Below are 17,367 nucleotides of genomic sequence, written 5' to 3'. Positions count from 1 at the left end.
CATTGTGGTGGCTTCTCTTGTTGTGGAGCACGGGCTCTAGGTGCACAGGCTTCAGTAGTTGTGGAGCATGGGCTCGGTAGTTGTGGCTCGCAGGCTCTAGAGCGCAGGTTCAGTAGTTGTGGCACACGGGCTTAGTTGCTCCGCGGCATGTGGGATCTTCCCAGACCAGGGCTCGAACCTGTGTCTCCTGCATTGGTAGGCGGATTCTTAACCACTGTGCCACCAGGGAAGCCCCCAGTCTTCATTTTTAAATTAACTGAACCACATAATGGGGGTCAAGCGATCTATCTGGTTTACATGTCTCAGACATTTCTACAGTCTGAAAGAGAGATCTCTTTAAACGACTTGGTACTGCCTGCCTAGCATGCCAAGACCACCTGAAAATTCAGTAAACCTTACTAGTTGGGCACACACTAACTCGACACTGCTGTCAGCAAATGATGTACGTGGATTCATAATTATAAATACCTGTATGTGTAGAGAAAGTCCAGGTATAGGCAGAAAGAGGTTAATAAAGGTTTGACATTACATGCTCTCTTCTTTCTTAGTACTATGAAAAGGAGAAACGTTTTGTTGGCATCTGTCAAAAATGAATTAAACTGTAAACAAATCCAGTGGAAACTACCTTTACTTTCACAAATACTTTGTATCAAAATACTCCTGCTAGCTTGCTCATAATGTATGCACCTTGTGGGTTATTTCATTGACAAAATTTCAATCCCAAATAAATTATTTTCAACACCTAGTCAGCATAACCCAAATGTACCCGTTATCACTCAATACTTTCCAGGTGTATAAATTATGGTAAAAATTATTTTTAATATTTTAATGATTTTAGTATTTTTATACTTGTATAGTTGACCAAGATCAAATATAAATGATACTAGGATTATCTTCCTTTTCATATTTTTTATTTTTAATTTCACTAGTGTGATCCATAGCATGAAAAATTAAATCTAGGTTGATTACTGGGAAAGGTAAAAAGTTCATATTTTCATCTCTAAATCTACTCAAAATTTAGAAAGATTATGATGGTATATTCCTAATGTAGGTAGAATAGGTAGATTGAACATTCCAAGTCTTACAGACCAATAAATAAGAAAGAACAAAGTACTTTCTTTGTCTGAATGATGGCCCCCCAAAAGATATGTCCACATCTTAAACCTGGGAACATGTGACTTTTACCGTATATGCAGACGGTGTGATTAAGGATTTTGAGAAGAGGAGTTCACCTTGGATTATCAGGGTGAGCCCTAAAAGCAATCAGAGGGGATTTTCAGAGGAGGCAATATGACCGTGGAGGCAGAGACTGGACCAATGTGGCCACAATCCAAGGAATGCCAGGAGCTTGCTGAAAAGGCAAGGAAAGGATGCACCTCTGAAGCCTTCACAGGGAACACCACCTTGCCAACACCTTGATTGTAGACATCTGGCCTCCAGAACTGTGAGAGAATGAATTCCTATTGTTTTAAGCCACCAACTTTACGGTAATTTGGTAACAGCAGCCACAGGAAACTAATATAATACCCTAAAGAATATGTTTTTAGTTAATTGGGGGAATAACACTGGTTTTGGTGAGCCCCAAATAAAATATAGATACTATTGTATTATAAACATAAATTCTATAATAAACCACCTGAAGCACCTACCTAAGTATCCATAGAATACAACTGGAAAAGTACAATATTAAGTACAGTCAGCATAGTTGCTGACTGACAAGTCAGTGAAAAGCTGGGACCCTTCCAACTAGTTCGTTCAAGGGAGATGAGCTGATTTTTGCAGCATAAGGGTCTGACTTTGTGCATTTGGGTCATATGCTTCATTGGATGAATATGGTCAAGATAAAATTACCAACTCACTGAATCCTGAATCAATAGATTACTCAAATGTAAAGATTTTATTTGAAGGGAAAAATAATAAGACAACAATTGGGGGAAGCTCTCCCACTGGTACCCCTTGTCACTGATCTATCTCCTTCAGGAATTAACATGCTTCATTAAAATAGAGTAGGCTTTTAAAGAGTAAATACTTTCCTTAATTGTTTTGCAGAAGGAGACTATATAAATATGTGATTTTTTTTTTTTTTTTTGGTAAGACAGAAGACTGCACAAGAAAAATTTAGTTGTCCCATTTGCCCTTGATTGTCCTGGATGCTCAGATGCCCCAGTTTCTCTAGCTTCTGATGTTGCAATAAACCTTACTTCTCAAAATGGTTTCTTATCAACAATTTCCTTCTAAGGAGCGATAATAGACAGCATTTTCCTTTATGAAACACTTGTCATGAACATTAAACTCACAGAGTTTAATACATCCTAACTAATCTTCATTTGCCCTGAAGATTAAAGCTGAATTTCACTTGATGGTTCAGAAAATGATTATCTATTTGCCCTGAAGATTAAAGCTGAATTTCACTTGATGGTTCAGAAAATGATTATCTATGAAACAGATTATAGGACCTTTTCTTTGTCAGAGAGTTCTAATTATCCATCCCTTGGGCGGGTTGGAATCGACATGATGTCAAAAACAACAATGTACTCATTGCTTTCTATGAAGAGCAAAACCAGGGCTTATACTTGTAAGAGAACAGAAAGTCTTGGCTCAGAGAATACAGGCTCCAGCAAGCCTCACTGTAAGAAATAATGGTAGAATGTCCTTCCCACCCTCCTGCCCCTTTCCTGGCTTCCTCTCTCTCCATTCCCCAAATATCTGATCTTGCCCTCTAGCTAATGTCCTACTAAACACTTTACCCAAGATATCTGCTTTATAAAACGTCCTGTTCTCTAAAATTTATCTCTTTTCCTCCCCCATCAAAGCTTCATGTTATGGACCTAGAGAATATTATGCCTAGTGACGTAAATCAGACAGAGAAAGACAAATACATATGATATTACTTACATGTGGAATCTAAAATATACTACAAATGAATTTATATACAAAACAGAAACTTATTCACAGACATAGGAAACAAACTTGTGGTTACTAAAGGGGAGTGGAAGAGGAACAAATTAGCAGAATGGGATTAAGAGATACAAACTACCATGCCTAAAATAGATAAGCAACAAGGATTTACTGTATAGCACAGGGAATTATACTCAATATCTTATAATACCTATAATGGAATATAATCAGAAAAAAGTAACTGAATCAGTAGGCTGCACACCTGAAACCAACACAGTAGCGTAAATCAACTATACTTCAATAAAAAAAGGTTTTAAAAAAGCTTTATATTAGATGTTCAACAAATGCTTTCAATATTTTAATAAGCTATTTTTCTCAAAGATAATGTACCTCTTCCAGGAATATCTAACTTCCTAAAAGGAATAATTAACCTCAACTTGGAAAGCACTGGACTGAAGCAAATTACTCTGCCAAGCCAGCCATGGAATCCACTGGCAGAGGTAATTTCTTTTTTTTTTTTAAAACGGCATTTGAATTGCCGATTTTCACATAGTTTGGGCTCATCTTTGGACATAGCCCTAAGCTTTTCGAAGAAAAGAATAGAGTCACTGCTTTGATGCCTTTTTTTAACCCTAGGTGATAGACAATCAAAAACACATCTACTTAGGTAAATACACATTCATCAGAAGCAGGTACTAATTTTTTTTTTCAACATCTTTATTGGAGTATCATTGCTCTACAATGGTGTGTTAGCTTCTGCTGTATAACAAAGTGAATCAGCCATACGTACACATATATCCCCATATCTCCTCCCTCTTGTGTCTCCTTCCCACCCTTCCTATCCCACCCCCTAGGTGGTCACAAAGCACCAAGTTGATCTCCCTGTGCTATGCAGCTGCTTCCCACTAGCTATCTATTTTACGTTTGGTAGTGTATATATGTCCATGCCACTCTCTCACCTTGTCCCAGCCCCCCCCCCATGTCCTCAAATCCACTCTCCACATCTGCATCTTTATTCCTGTCCTGCCCTTAGGTTCTTCAGAACCTTATTTTTTTTTTAGATTCCATACATATATGTTAGCATACAGTATTTGTTTTTCTCTTTCTGACTTATTTCACTCCGTATGACAGACCCTAGGTCCATCCACCTCACTACAAATAACTCAATTTCATTTCTTTTTATGGCTGAGTAATATTCCATTGTATATATGTACCACATCTTCTTTATCCATTCATCCGTCAATGGGCACTTAGGTTGCTTCCATGTCCTGGCTATTGTAAATAGAGCTGCAATTAACATTGTAGTACATGACTCTTTTTGAATTAAGGTCTTCTCAGGGTATATGCTCAGTAGCGGGATTGCTGGGCTGGCTGTCTTTAATTTTTAATCATCTCTGATGGAAAGGGCTACACATCTGATTTTCTAAACAAGATTCCCATTCTCCTATTTTTTTTAAAAAAAAAGAATCCTGCCTACAAGGTAAGTGGAAGTTAACATCTCTCAGGACTTACAGCTGTGTAATATTTCAAATCCTTTGTGACAGAGGAGGAGAGTAAAAATAATGTGCAAAATAGCATATTTACAAGGATGTCTCCTTAGGAATGGGGACTGAAGGGATATAGAAACACTTGCAGGAATGATTAGGAAAGAAATTACTCTCTGACAAGTATGGGGAAGGATAGAGAAAGGATGATGACAAAAAAGCAACCTTCCTTAAAGTGCAGTAAGCTCCCTCCTCTGGTGGATTCAGCAGTGCAGCCTTGAAATGGAGCTACAGACTGAGGGCCGACTAAGCAGCCCTGTTCCCTGCACAGCCCAGAAAAAAATTGAAACTGTCTCCAATTCCAGCCCAGGCTCTGGGACAACCTAGAAATTGCAGGTTGGGACTTCCCTGTTGGTGCAGTGGATAAGAATCCGCCTGTCAGTGCAGGGAACACGGGTTCGAGCCCTGGTCCAGGAAGATCCCACATGCCACAGAGCAACTAAGCCCATTGCCACAACTACTGAGCCTGCACTCTAGCGCCCACGAACCACAGTTACTGAGCCTGCATGCCACAACTACTGAAGCCTGCGTGCCTAGAGCCCGTGCTCCACAACAAGAGAAGCCACTGCAATGAGAAGCCTGTGCACGGCAAAGAAGAGTAGCCCCTGCTCACTGCAACTAGAGAAAGCCCGCACACAGCAACGAAGACCCAACGCAGACAAAAATAAATAAGATTAAATCTTCAAACAAAAAAAAGAAATTGCAGGTCTCCTGGACCAGAGGCCTCTGCCTGCCACTCAAATACAGGGTAATGCCGAATGTGAGAGAAGGTCTGGAGAATATTCCCTACTGGACATGCCATGCGGCTCTGGAAAAGACTCAAGACTTTCTAGGTCTAGGGTAGCCCAGAGAATTCTAGGGCAGTCCAGGCCAGCCAGGAAATTAAGAAACAGTACATGGAGAGATGAGGAAAAAAATATATAGAGTGATCCCAGAAATGTCAGGGCCAGAAAACGGCACAAATATTTATGTTTAATAACTGCCCACATAACTGATAAGTCCTTTATTACTAACCTGACATAAAAAATGAAGTCGCTGGGCTGTAGGGTGTCAATTTCTCCACTCCCCAAATGCACTCTCCACTCTACAGAAGTACTAGAGAGAGAAGGCAGTAGTTTTGGAATAATGAAATTAATTTGTAAAATGTCTGGGAATAAAATTGAGAGGTCTTCATGGATAAACTTGAAGAGGATAATTGAGGACGAAGGATCTTGGAGAACAGCTAGGTTTCTAACTTCAGTAACTGAGTAGATGGTGGTTTCAACAAGTGGTGGGGGAGGATATAGAAGAAAAATTAATTCAGCAGGAAAGAATGAGAATTTCATTTTACACATATAGAATCTGTGAAGCTTTGGGCTATCCTGGTGGCAATACCAAGGAGACAGGTGGCAAGATTAGAAGCATGCTCACTCAAGATCCCAATCTGGGGATTATGGTTGGAGAACAGAAACAAAGGGAGTGGTTGAGATGCCCCTCTGTGTATATAAAAGGGCGGGAGCCCAAGACATAACCTGAGGACACCAACAGAAAGTTAAGATGCAGTCAGAGGAAGAGGAGCCTGTGGGGATGTGATGGTTGACATCAGGAGATGTGGGAGAACACACTGTTCCAGAAGAAGAGAGTTAAGAGCTTCAAAAGTGGAGAAGTTAGGGCTTCCCTGGTGGCGCAGTGGTTGAGAGTCCGCCTGCCGATGCAGGGGACACAGGTTCGTGCCCCGGTCCGGGAGGATCCCACATGCCGCGGAGCGGCTGGGCCCGTGAGCCACGGCCGCTGGGTCTGCACGTCCGGAGCCTGTGCCCCGCAACGGGAGAAGTGGAGAAGTTATAATAGTGTCAAATGCAGGAGACAGCTCTAGAAAAATAAAATGGGGGGGAAAAGGTACACCAGATTTGGAAACCGGGTCATTGTTGACCTGGCAAGAGCAATTTCAGTACTCTGTTGTGTGCTAGAAGTCTAACGACAGTGCCCTGAAGAGGGAATAAATGTACAAAAACTCCATTTATCCTGAAATTAAAAAAAAAAAAAATCTACCAAGCCCCCCCAAAACACAACTATCTATACTCCACAAATCACTGTCACCCAGAATTCATTCATTAATTCAAGAAAACATTTAGTAAATATCTACTATGTGTCAGAACCCATATGATGCACCAGGACATACAGATGAATAAAAGATGAGCCCCGCCTTTGAGGAGTCTACTGTTACAGAGACACACATCCATTATCACCTCTTTCAACTTAACCACACTGCCCTAGACTCCATGACAATAAATAGTGCTAATTATAGCAACAGAGCAGGAGGAAAGTACCTGGAGAACATAGCAACAGGGGACACCAGGACAGAAGTTACACATGTACTTGGAATGGAGGAAGGGGTGGGGATGGGGGGAAATACAAAGGGTCATGTGGGGTTGACAGTGGGTGCATTCCAGGCAGAAAGAATCTGGAAAGGACTGAATATTGGCCCAGATCTGTAAGATATTTAGCATATCATGAAGGGATTTTATACCAACCCAAGAATTTGGGGGTAGGATTTGGGGGTTTGTTGGGTTGTTTTGTTTCTGTATGTGTTTGTTTGGTTTGGTATGCCAGAACTTCACCATTATTTCCAAAGTAGAAACACCAGTGGCAAAGAGAGAACATGTACCAGGAAGGGTAGAAGGGTTCCTAGGATCAGACCCCCTATAACTGTGATCAAGAACAATGCTTATTTGAAGTCTTACGTTGTATCTCATGCAAGTTCTGCATTCTACCCTATATTCGTTTTCTATATTAAGCAATGTTTTTAAATTAATATAAAATATTGGTTTTCCTCTAAAATTTTTAGGTAAAATTGATGCCACAGCAGAGGCACCATATTTACGCCCCTCACATACATACCCCTACCCACCCACCAGTTTCAATATACATGACCCTGAATGAGTCTCATATATTAACTTCAAACATGACTTTTGACTGTGGGAATCGAGGGAGTTTTAAAGAGGAAAGCATTGTGATGTGACTTTTCACAAATATAATTCTGGATCCATGATAGAATATGAAACACTATCAGGTTAGGAGTTTTAAATTTACATATTTTGCTTAACAGCAACTTTACATTAGCTTCAGTCTTTTTTGGTTTATTTATTCCTCCCTTCCCACTAATGTTTTTGATCTCTTATATCATACTGACCATGTTCTAATAAGTCTGTTATTGTAAACCACCTCAAATCTATTTTGAAGTAAACTAGGCATATAAAATTAGCAAAAAAATAAGTCATATGAGATTGGCAAATAATCAACATCATGATGTTCTGGAATCAGATACTAGTGATGGTTGCACAACTTTGTGGATACACTAAAAACCACTAAATGATACATTTTAAAAGGGTAAATTTTATGGTATGTGAATTATAAAATTATATGTCGATAAAGAAAATATTTTTAAAAGAGCACAGCAAAAGCACTATGCACATTGTTAATGTCAAATACACTTTATAACTAACCAACTGATTTCACTGATAACCCACATACAGTTATATGGTAATTCTCAGTTATTCAGCTATCCTAGGTAACAGGAGGTTGTCGTACTTTTAAAAGCTTATCTTATATGTCATAATCATTTTTTGAAATATATCTTTCAAATTGAGCAACCACACGATACAAACTTTTAAAGGAACCTGATGAGGTATAAAGTACCTAATGCATGACTGTAAAACTTAAGAGACAATGAGTAATATAAAACAAATATAAAGTATCTGCAGAGATTTCCCAAGACACAAAGGCCAGACTTTTATATAACAGAAGTTTGTCTTAAAGCAAATTAACTGCAAAGAAAGAGGCCACAAAAGCACATGGAAAATTTATATTCTATTAATGAGGTATAACTTCACCATATGTCCACCAGCTGTTCACAAACCACCTAATTAAAGCCATGGATGAACAAAGTTCCAGACAAAAAGACTTGAAATATGAAAAGCCAAGTCTTTTTTTATTGTGGTTCATTATTTTAGCTTGAAGACTTTAGAACTTTTAAAATAATATATGTGTTTCATCTTCAAGGAGAAACTTCCTTTCCATTCTCTTTACTGGGAGATAATCTTATCAGATGAGACAGTTAAATTTTAACCTAAAAATTGTATTTGAGTTCAACAAATGGTCCTGACAACTGGACACACCTACAAAAATTAACTCAAATGGATCACAGACTTAAATGTAAAATGTAAAGTTATAAAACTTCTATAAAAAGCATAAGAAGAAAAAAGCATAAGAAATACAATGAGTAAGTTCTGAGCATCTAATGCACAACATGGTGACCACAGTTACCAATATTGTATTACTTGAAAGTTGCTAAGAGAATATATCTTAAATGTCACTACAAAGGAAAATGATAATTATGTGAGGTGATAGAGGTGTTAACCAACCTTACTGCAGTAATCATTTCACAATATATATGTATATCAAATCATCATGTTGTATACTTTCAACTTATACGATGTTATATGTCAATTATATCTCAATAAAGCCGGAAAAAAATTTTAAAGTGTTAGAAATATTTACACCATGCCCAAATCTAATTGAAAATGGACCACAGACCTAAATCTAAATGTAAGAGTTAAAAATATGACCCTTAAAAGAGAACACAGGGACTTCCCTGGTGGCGTAGTGGTTAAGAATCTGCCTGCCAATGCAGGGGACACGGGTTTTAGCCCTAGTCCGGGAAGATCCCAAATGCTGCAGAGCAAATAAGCCCACGTGCCACAACTACTGAGCGTGCACTCTAGAGCCCACAAGCCACAACTACGGAGCCTGCACGCCACAACTACTGAAGCCCACGCACCTACAGCCCATGCTCTGCAACAAGAGAAGCCACTGCAATGAGAAGAACACACACCACAACAAAGAGTAGCCCTGCTCACCGCAACTAGATTAAGCCCGTGCACAGCCACAAAGACCCAATGCAGCCAAAAATTAAAAAACAAATAAATAAATTTATTTTTTTAAAAAGAGGGAGAGAACATTGGCATAAATTTGTGACTTGGCTCAAGCAATGCATTCTTAGACATAACAACAAAAGTACACAAGAGACAAATATATAAATATATATTTTCCCAATGGACTTGATTGAAATTAAAAACCTTTGTGCTACAAATGATACCATCAAAAAGTGAAAAGAAAGACAACCCAAAGAATGGTAGAAAATATTTGCAAATCATATATCTGATAAGAGGATTATACCCAGAATATATAAGGAACTCTTACAACTCAACAATAAAAAGATAAATAACTCAATTTTAAAATGGGCAAAGGCATAAAAAGGAACAAAACTGGGTCATTTGTAGAGACGTGGATGGACCTAGAGACTGTCATACAGAGTGAAGTAAGTCAGAAAGAGAAAAACAAATATCGTATATTAACGCATGTACATGGAACCTAGAAAAAATGGTACAGATGAACCAGTGTGCAGGGCAGAAACAGAGACACAGATGTAGAGAACAAACGTATGGACACCAAAGGGGGAAAGTGGAGGGGGGCAGATGTGATGAATTGGGAGATTGGGACTGACATATATACACTAATATGTATAAAATAGATAACTAATAAGAACATGCTATGTAAAAATAAAATAAAATAAAATTCAAAAATTCAAAAAAAATGGGCAAAGGAACTAAATAGACATTTCTTCAAAGAAGATACACCATATTCTCTTCATGTGCTTATTGGAGATATATATATATATATACACACACATATACACACACACACACACACACACACACACACATATATATAGGGGTCAGGGAGCATGGGTAGGGACAGAGGGATTCTCATTAGGGAAACATTAATCTAAATATATCTCAATGAGATATGACTACACACATGAGATTAGCTAAAGTTAAAAAAATAGTGAAATACCAATTCTGGTGAGGACTCAAGAGAAAGCAAAGAACCTGGTCTTACTTTGCTTATAGGAATGTAAAATGCTACAGCCACTCTGGAAAAGAGTATGGCAATTTCTTATAAAAGTAAACATACACCTCTTACACTACCTAGCAATTACAATCTTGGACATTTATCCCACTGAAAAAGAAACTTATGTTCACACAAAAACCTGTACACAAATGTTCATACCAGCTTTATTTGCATTAGTCAAAAACTGAAAACAATCCAAATGTCCTTCCAAAGGGTGACTGGCTAAACAAACTATAGTATATTCATACCATGGAATACTACTCAGCAATAAAAAGGAATGAACTATTAATACACACAACGTGGATGTATCTCAAAGGAATTATACTGAGTAAAAAAAGTCACTCTAAAAACTTACATATACAATTATCAATAAAAATTTCAATTAATAAAAAAATCATGCATATCAGATTTATGTATTTTCTTTTTTTAAAAGATTTTTTTGATGTGGACCATTTTTAAAGCCATTATTGAATTTGTTACAATATTGCTTCTGTTCTATATTTTGGTTTTTTGGCTGTGAGGCATGTGGGATCTTAGCTCCCCAACCAGGGATCGAACCCGTACCGCCCCCTGTATTGGAAGGCGAAGTCTTAACCACTGGACCGCCAGGGAAGTCCCAGATTTATGTATTTTCGTAAACATCTCTGTGAGGTAGGGAAGCTATCTAGAGCCTGGAGGATTAGCTGTTCTTTGTCCTCTCTGTGGTGAATGACTAGGACTTAAACAGAGGTTCCTAGGCCCAGTGTTTACCAAAAAAAAAAAAAAGATAACATACTGCATGGTTCAATTTATATAATATTCCTGAAATGGCAAATATGGAGATCAGATAAGTGGTTGCCAGGAGTTAGGGAAGAGGAAAGCAAAGAAGTAACTGTGGCTAAAAAGGCTAACATGAAGGAGTCTTGTGTTGACGGAACTGTCCTGTATCCTAACAGTGGTGTGATCACATATACATGTGATAAAACTGCATAGAATTACACATGCATACACACACTCTCACTCACTTACAAATGGGTACATGGAAAGCCAGTGAAATCTGAATAAGCACTGTAGGTTGTATTAAAGTCAATTTCCGCATTTTGTGATACTATACTATAGTTATTCAAGATGTTACTTTTGGGAGAAAATGGGTGAAGAGTATAGGGCATATCTCTGTATTGTTTCATACAACTGCTTGTGAATCTACAATTATCTCGAAATAAAAATCGTTTAAAAATTCAGTTGAAAAACATAAATGGATGGTGAAAAACAGAAAAAAATCCAAGAGTTTTTGCAATAGCACATTTTAGTACACAAAAGAACATTTTCAGATGTGTGATCATTTTTATATATTTGTTGTTACTGTGATGTGGCATATATATTACTGAGTCTGACCCTCGGAATTCTAGAGGTGATGACCAGTACAGGTATTTGTGATGGCAAAGCAGAAACTAGCACTAAGTGTATGTCAGTTGAGGCTGTGAGGTGAGGCACTGTTGAGATCATACCCCAAATTCTATGACTTAACTACTGTAAAAAGAAATAATGGTGATATTAGATTGAATGATTACAAACAAAATCTTAATCTCTTTAATTACAAAGTCAAAATGCTTTATAGGGCTTCCCTGGTGGCGCAGTGGTTGAGAATCCGCCTGCCGATGCAGGGGACACGGGTTCGTGCCCCGGTCTGGGAGGATCCCACATGCCGCGGAGCGGCTGGGCCCGTGAGCCATGGCCGCTGAGCTTGTGCGTTCGGAGCCTGTGCTCCGCAACGGGAGAGGCCACAACAGTGAGGCCCGCATACCACCAAAAAAAAAAAAAAAAATGCTTTATAGTAGATTAAAAACTAAGGTTAAAATATTCTACATAAAAATATCAGTGAAATGAAAATATATTTATAGAATATTTAAGATGATTATATGTCCATGAGAAAAATATCACAATTGGTTCTGTTTCCATGGGGACACCAGCCTAAGACACAGGAGCATATTGAATGCCCTGGCAGAGGCTGTTGGCTATCCATCAAAACCTGATCTTCCCTCTTCCGTGGTAATGGCTATGCAGGGAGGAGACTAAATTTCCCAGCCTCCGCAGCTGTCAGGCATGACCATGTGATGAAGTTCTGGCCAATGGGATGGAAGTGCATTATGTGGTAGTTTTCTGGCACACCTCCCTTAAAAGACAACTCTGATCCCTAAGGCTTTTTGTTTGTTTTTTCTCTCTTCCAGCTCAAGATCCTAGGCTCTGAACACATCCACATCCTATAGGGTAGTAGGAAAGGAAGTAAAATACAGGAAAAAGAGTGGCACAGATAAAAAAAAAAAATCAAAACTTAATTAAATTAAACCCACCCAAATCCCACCAACCACTATAATAACAGCTACTATTTTACAGAGTGCCCTGAATAGACATAGCATTGTACAAAATTATCTATTTTTATCTCCATAATAACCCTATAAGGTAAGTTATTATTCTCCATTTTAAAGATGAAGAAGCAGAGGCTCAGAGACAACAAGGGCTTGGAATCTGAAGAGACATAACCCTTAACCCCCCTTTTTACCCAGAGACTCTCTCCACCTCCTCTAATCTGTATCCCAACAGGTCTCAGAAGGATTCTAGGCTGAGACGCCCTTAAAAGTCTGTTTGTGTTTTTATCCATACTCTGCCACTGTGATTCTCGGAATAAATTCCAGCTGGCACTATGATCTACTTATACCCACACCACGACTCCTGCTGCTAATACTGACACTGTCCTTTAGAACTTAACTTTAGATGTTTAAAAGTCTAACTTCCAACAATGACTCACACTTCAAAACAAATTCCATTTCTATAATTTGTGAGATATGAAATAGGAGGGCCAGGAATAAAATTTTTTAGAGAATTGTTACCTAATATTTAGAGAAATTCTTTTTATAAGTATAACTTTTTAAGTATAGTGGAAGTCAAAGACTACTCTAGGGAAAAAAAATGGAGTGCAGAGGAATCTAAATATTCTTGGCTCTGAGTTATATGCCTTTGGAGTCTGAAAGAGCCAGACAAATATTTAAGCAGAGAAGGAAAAAAACATATACTTTTAGTTAAATGGCGAGTTATAACTAGGCCACATCTCATTTTTATGTCCCAAAGTGCTTAATTTAGAATCGGATTTTAAAAACAATCCTCCACAGGCCAGGTCTGGCCCTTCCAGTTGGCACCTGGACATCAAACTCATGACAATCTGGAACAACTGAAAATAGCTCTGGGCATTCAAACTATCATACAGTAAGGAAGGTCAAATTTGAATTAATGTATTTTAAGCCTGCAGAAAGGGTTTTATACAAGCCTTAAATGAGAACAGGAAAAATAGAGAGAAGAATGACATTTAAGCAGCCAACCCAACCTACATCCCCATCAGCAGCGAAGCCAGAGCTTGCTCACATTTTCACCACCGTCTTCATCATAAGTCACCTCAGTTCCTAGCTGTATGCTGTCGCTGCTCTAACTACAAAGCCATTTCTTGCATTTTCTACTTATTCTTGTCCAACGACCTTCACTATTTATACATTTTCTACCGAATAAAGTCCAAATTCCTTTGTCTGGCATCCAAACCCTTTCTGACTTGAATTCAACCTACCTTTGCAGTTTTATTTCCCATTATTCTCCTTCATGAGTTCCCTATTAGAGCCACACAGGTCTACTCACTGTTGAAAACGCAGGCACATTCCAGCCCAGCCGCCTTTGGTAATGCCACCAGCATCCCTCCTATACTTCTCCACCTGGCTGAATCCTTCCCATCTTCAGGGACCAGCACAAGGTCCAGCTCCTGCATGAGTCATCCCCAGCCACCCCAGGATGCACAAAAAGTCTCTCTCCCTCTGAAATCCTATGCCAGTTATGCAATATTCTAAACCACTCGTTTGAGACTCATCATAAACTCTCTCATACTAATATTTCTTTATCTTATTTCTATGTCTTAATTCCTCAAATAGATCTTAAGTTCCCTGAGGGAAAGAACTTTAGTCTTCTTTATCACTATATTTTATATTACCTCTAACCAGGAACAAATTAATGTTACATGAGCTCCAGCTAACAGGATTTTAAAACATTCACGTAAGGATGCTAAGCAAACTGCTATTTGAAAGCCAAAGAGGGGAATATATATCATCAGAAAATTTCAATATTTCATTGTTTCCACACTTCATAATATAAGACAATAGTTTCTTTAATCAAATTAAAACTAAAGAAATCCTAGTGTGTTATCAAGCTAGAAAAGGGTAACTACTGAAGACAAAGCTATTTGCACCTGCTGAAAAAAGCAGCAATAAGTTTAATCGCAGCAAGTAGGTTTCTCTGCTTGACTCCACATAAAATATGACTGTGCTGCACCCTGCAGTCTATGGAAGAAAAGGATTACAAGAAAGCCTATTCAAAGATTAATCAATGTTTGGGCAGGAAATAATTTTCCTGCTGTTTTAAAAATACTAATCAATTTTCCTCCCAATGTTGTCATTACACACTGATAGTACACAATTGAGTTGTACCTGCAATCACTATTTCATATATAGAAATAGAGTTCTATGTTCATTTTTCTTATTCTAGAATCAAAGAAAATGACATGAGTGTCTATAAAACCACAGTACTCTATAATATGACCTCTGATTCTCTGAAAATAATCTCAATAGTTAAACCAACGTGTTCACTGAGTCCTCTCTGTGAGAATACGGTTGAGTTCTGGGATAGGCCTTAATAAGCAACCTCCCAAGCTCCCTTTTAAGAAGTATGCTATAAGGAGAAGAAATATACAGATAAAGGAAGTCTTGGACTCTGGGAATTCCACGCTGACCCACAAATGTAGATCCAAATTCCCAAGACCAGATTGCCAAATTCCATTTCTGCCCGGGGTCCACACTGGGATAATTCCAGGTTCAAAGACCTAGTAAGCAAATGGTCACACTAGGCCTTTCTGTGGATTCCAGAACACTCAGGTAGACCTTATGGAACCCGATGCAAACTGGGATTCAACACAAAGTCCCCAAGATGAGTTGACACACATTTTCCCCCCAAGAGGATTCCAGAAATACCTCAATACCAGTGCATTCTTAAGATCATGTTTTGCAAATATTTCATGGTGTTTTCCAAAGGCGCTGCCAAAGGAAACATTTTAAAGGTACCATTAGCAAATGAAGTTGATGTTCCTACTGGAGACCAATTATAGGAAGATGGTATGTGGAATCTAAAAAAAATGATACAAATGAATTTATTTACAAAATAGAAAGAGACCCACAGACATAGAAAGCAAACTTATAGTTACCAAAGGCAGGGGGTGAGGGGAGTGGGTAAATTAGGAGTGTGGGATTAACATATGCACACTACTGTATATAAAATAGATAACCAACAAGGACCTACTGTATAGCACAGGGAACTCTACTCCATATTTTGTAATAACCTATAAGGGAGAAGAATCTGAAAAAGAATAAATAAATATATGTATCTCTCTGAATTACTTTGCTGTGCAGCTGAAACTAACAAAACATTGTAAACCAACTAAACTTCAATAATAAAAAAATAAATAATTTTTTAAACAAAGTCAAGATGAAATGCTCTGGGAAAAATCCTCTTAAAAGAAAACAATTTACCTTCACTTAAGCCAGCATTCGCAAAAAAAAAAAAAAGAAACCCAAATTGGGCTTCCCTGGTGGCGCAGTGGTTGAGAGTCCGCCTGCCGATGCAGGGCACACGGGTTCGTGCCCGGTCCGGGAGGATCCCACATGCCCCGGAGCGGCTGGGCCCATGAGCCATGGCCGCTGGGCCTGCGCGTCCGGAGCCTGTGCTCCGCAACGGGAGAGACCACAATAGTGAGAGGCTCGCGTAGCGCAAAAGAAAAAAAAAAAAACCAGCATTTCCCCAACTTATCTGAAATCCTGCTAATATTTCTCTGGGGCTATCCCTCTTCACCCCATGGGTTTTATGCACTATACGTCTCATCTCTACTACTAAAGAAATTCAAATAGGAAAGATGCATACATTCAAGTTATATATATATATTTTAACATCTTTATTGGAGTATAACTGCTTTACAATGTTGTGTTAGTTTCTGCTGTATAACAAAGTGAATCAGCTATACATATACATATATCCCCATATCCCCTCCCTCTTGCTTCTCCCTCCCACCCTCCCTATCCCACCCCTCTAGGTGGTCACAAAGCACCGAGCTGATCTCCCTGTGCTATATGGCTGCTTCCCACTAGCTATCTATTTTACATTTGGTAGTGTATATATGTCCATGCCACTCTCTCACTTCATCCAGCTTCCCCTTCCCCCTCCCCGTGTCTTTAAGTCCCAAGTTATATTTTTGGTGTCACTTAGGGAAAGGCGTACCAAGGCGCCTCCCAAAGTGACATTCATTACTTTGGTAAATTTGCCATAGTATAAGAATCCGTGCAAATTCAAAACTGAATGCATCAGCACACCAGAGATTCCAGACTTCACTGGCAGATCCACAGTAACCACAGACTAAGTACAAAACCAGAATGTTAATTTATTAAATTACAATTAACAATAAGTACTCACAGAAACACCTACATTCTAACCTGCAGAACCCACCCATCCTCTCCCTCTGCTAGATCCACTTGGGAAGCCAAGTCATAAAAAAATGGTGAGCACACAAACGGGAAAAAAGTGGTTAGATTAACTGTATTTTTAATGGCATCAGACTAAGAAAGCGAGCCTGATGTGTCCATCTCATAATGTCTTGTTTTAACAATAAACCATAACAGCAATGAGCAAAAGATTGGTCTGGGGGTAAGAAGCTTTTACTTCTCCTTAATCTCTAGCAGCCCTAAAACTCTTCTGTCCATTCCTGCAGATGGGCAGTTGCTGCCTTTTCAATCTTCTCTAAAGCATAGGGAAAAACATTAGAAAGCTAAATTAATTTTTATGATCTATGTCATACAATTTGAGTAAAAACAGTGAGTTTAATATGTAAACACAGCTCCAAAATAGGTCTCCTAAAACC

The 17,367-nt window shown here is 38.6% G+C and overlaps 1 protein-coding gene across 3 annotated transcripts in view; it reads right to left on the bottom strand.

Annotated features, from left to right (window-relative positions):
- PPM1L (protein phosphatase, Mg2+/Mn2+ dependent 1L) overlaps positions 1–17,367 on the bottom strand; it is a 318,869-nt gene that overhangs the window by 219,654 nt on the left and 81,848 nt on the right. The window contains exon 1 of one of the 3 annotated variants that reach the window (XM_067033926.1): positions 14,055–14,248. The exons of the other annotated variants lie outside the window; for them this stretch is intronic. The gene's annotated coding sequence lies outside the window, so the exon portion shown is untranslated. Of the gene's footprint in view, positions 1–14,054; positions 14,249–17,367 lie in introns of those variants that run through there. 3 annotated transcript variants of the gene reach the window in all.

This window comes from Kogia breviceps, chromosome 5 (assembly GCF_026419965.1).
Source record: "Kogia breviceps isolate mKogBre1 chromosome 5, mKogBre1 haplotype 1, whole genome shotgun sequence".
Lineage (NCBI taxonomy): Eukaryota > Metazoa > Chordata > Mammalia > Artiodactyla > Physeteridae > Kogia > Kogia breviceps.
This window is presented reverse-complemented; position numbering and strand designations above follow the sequence as displayed.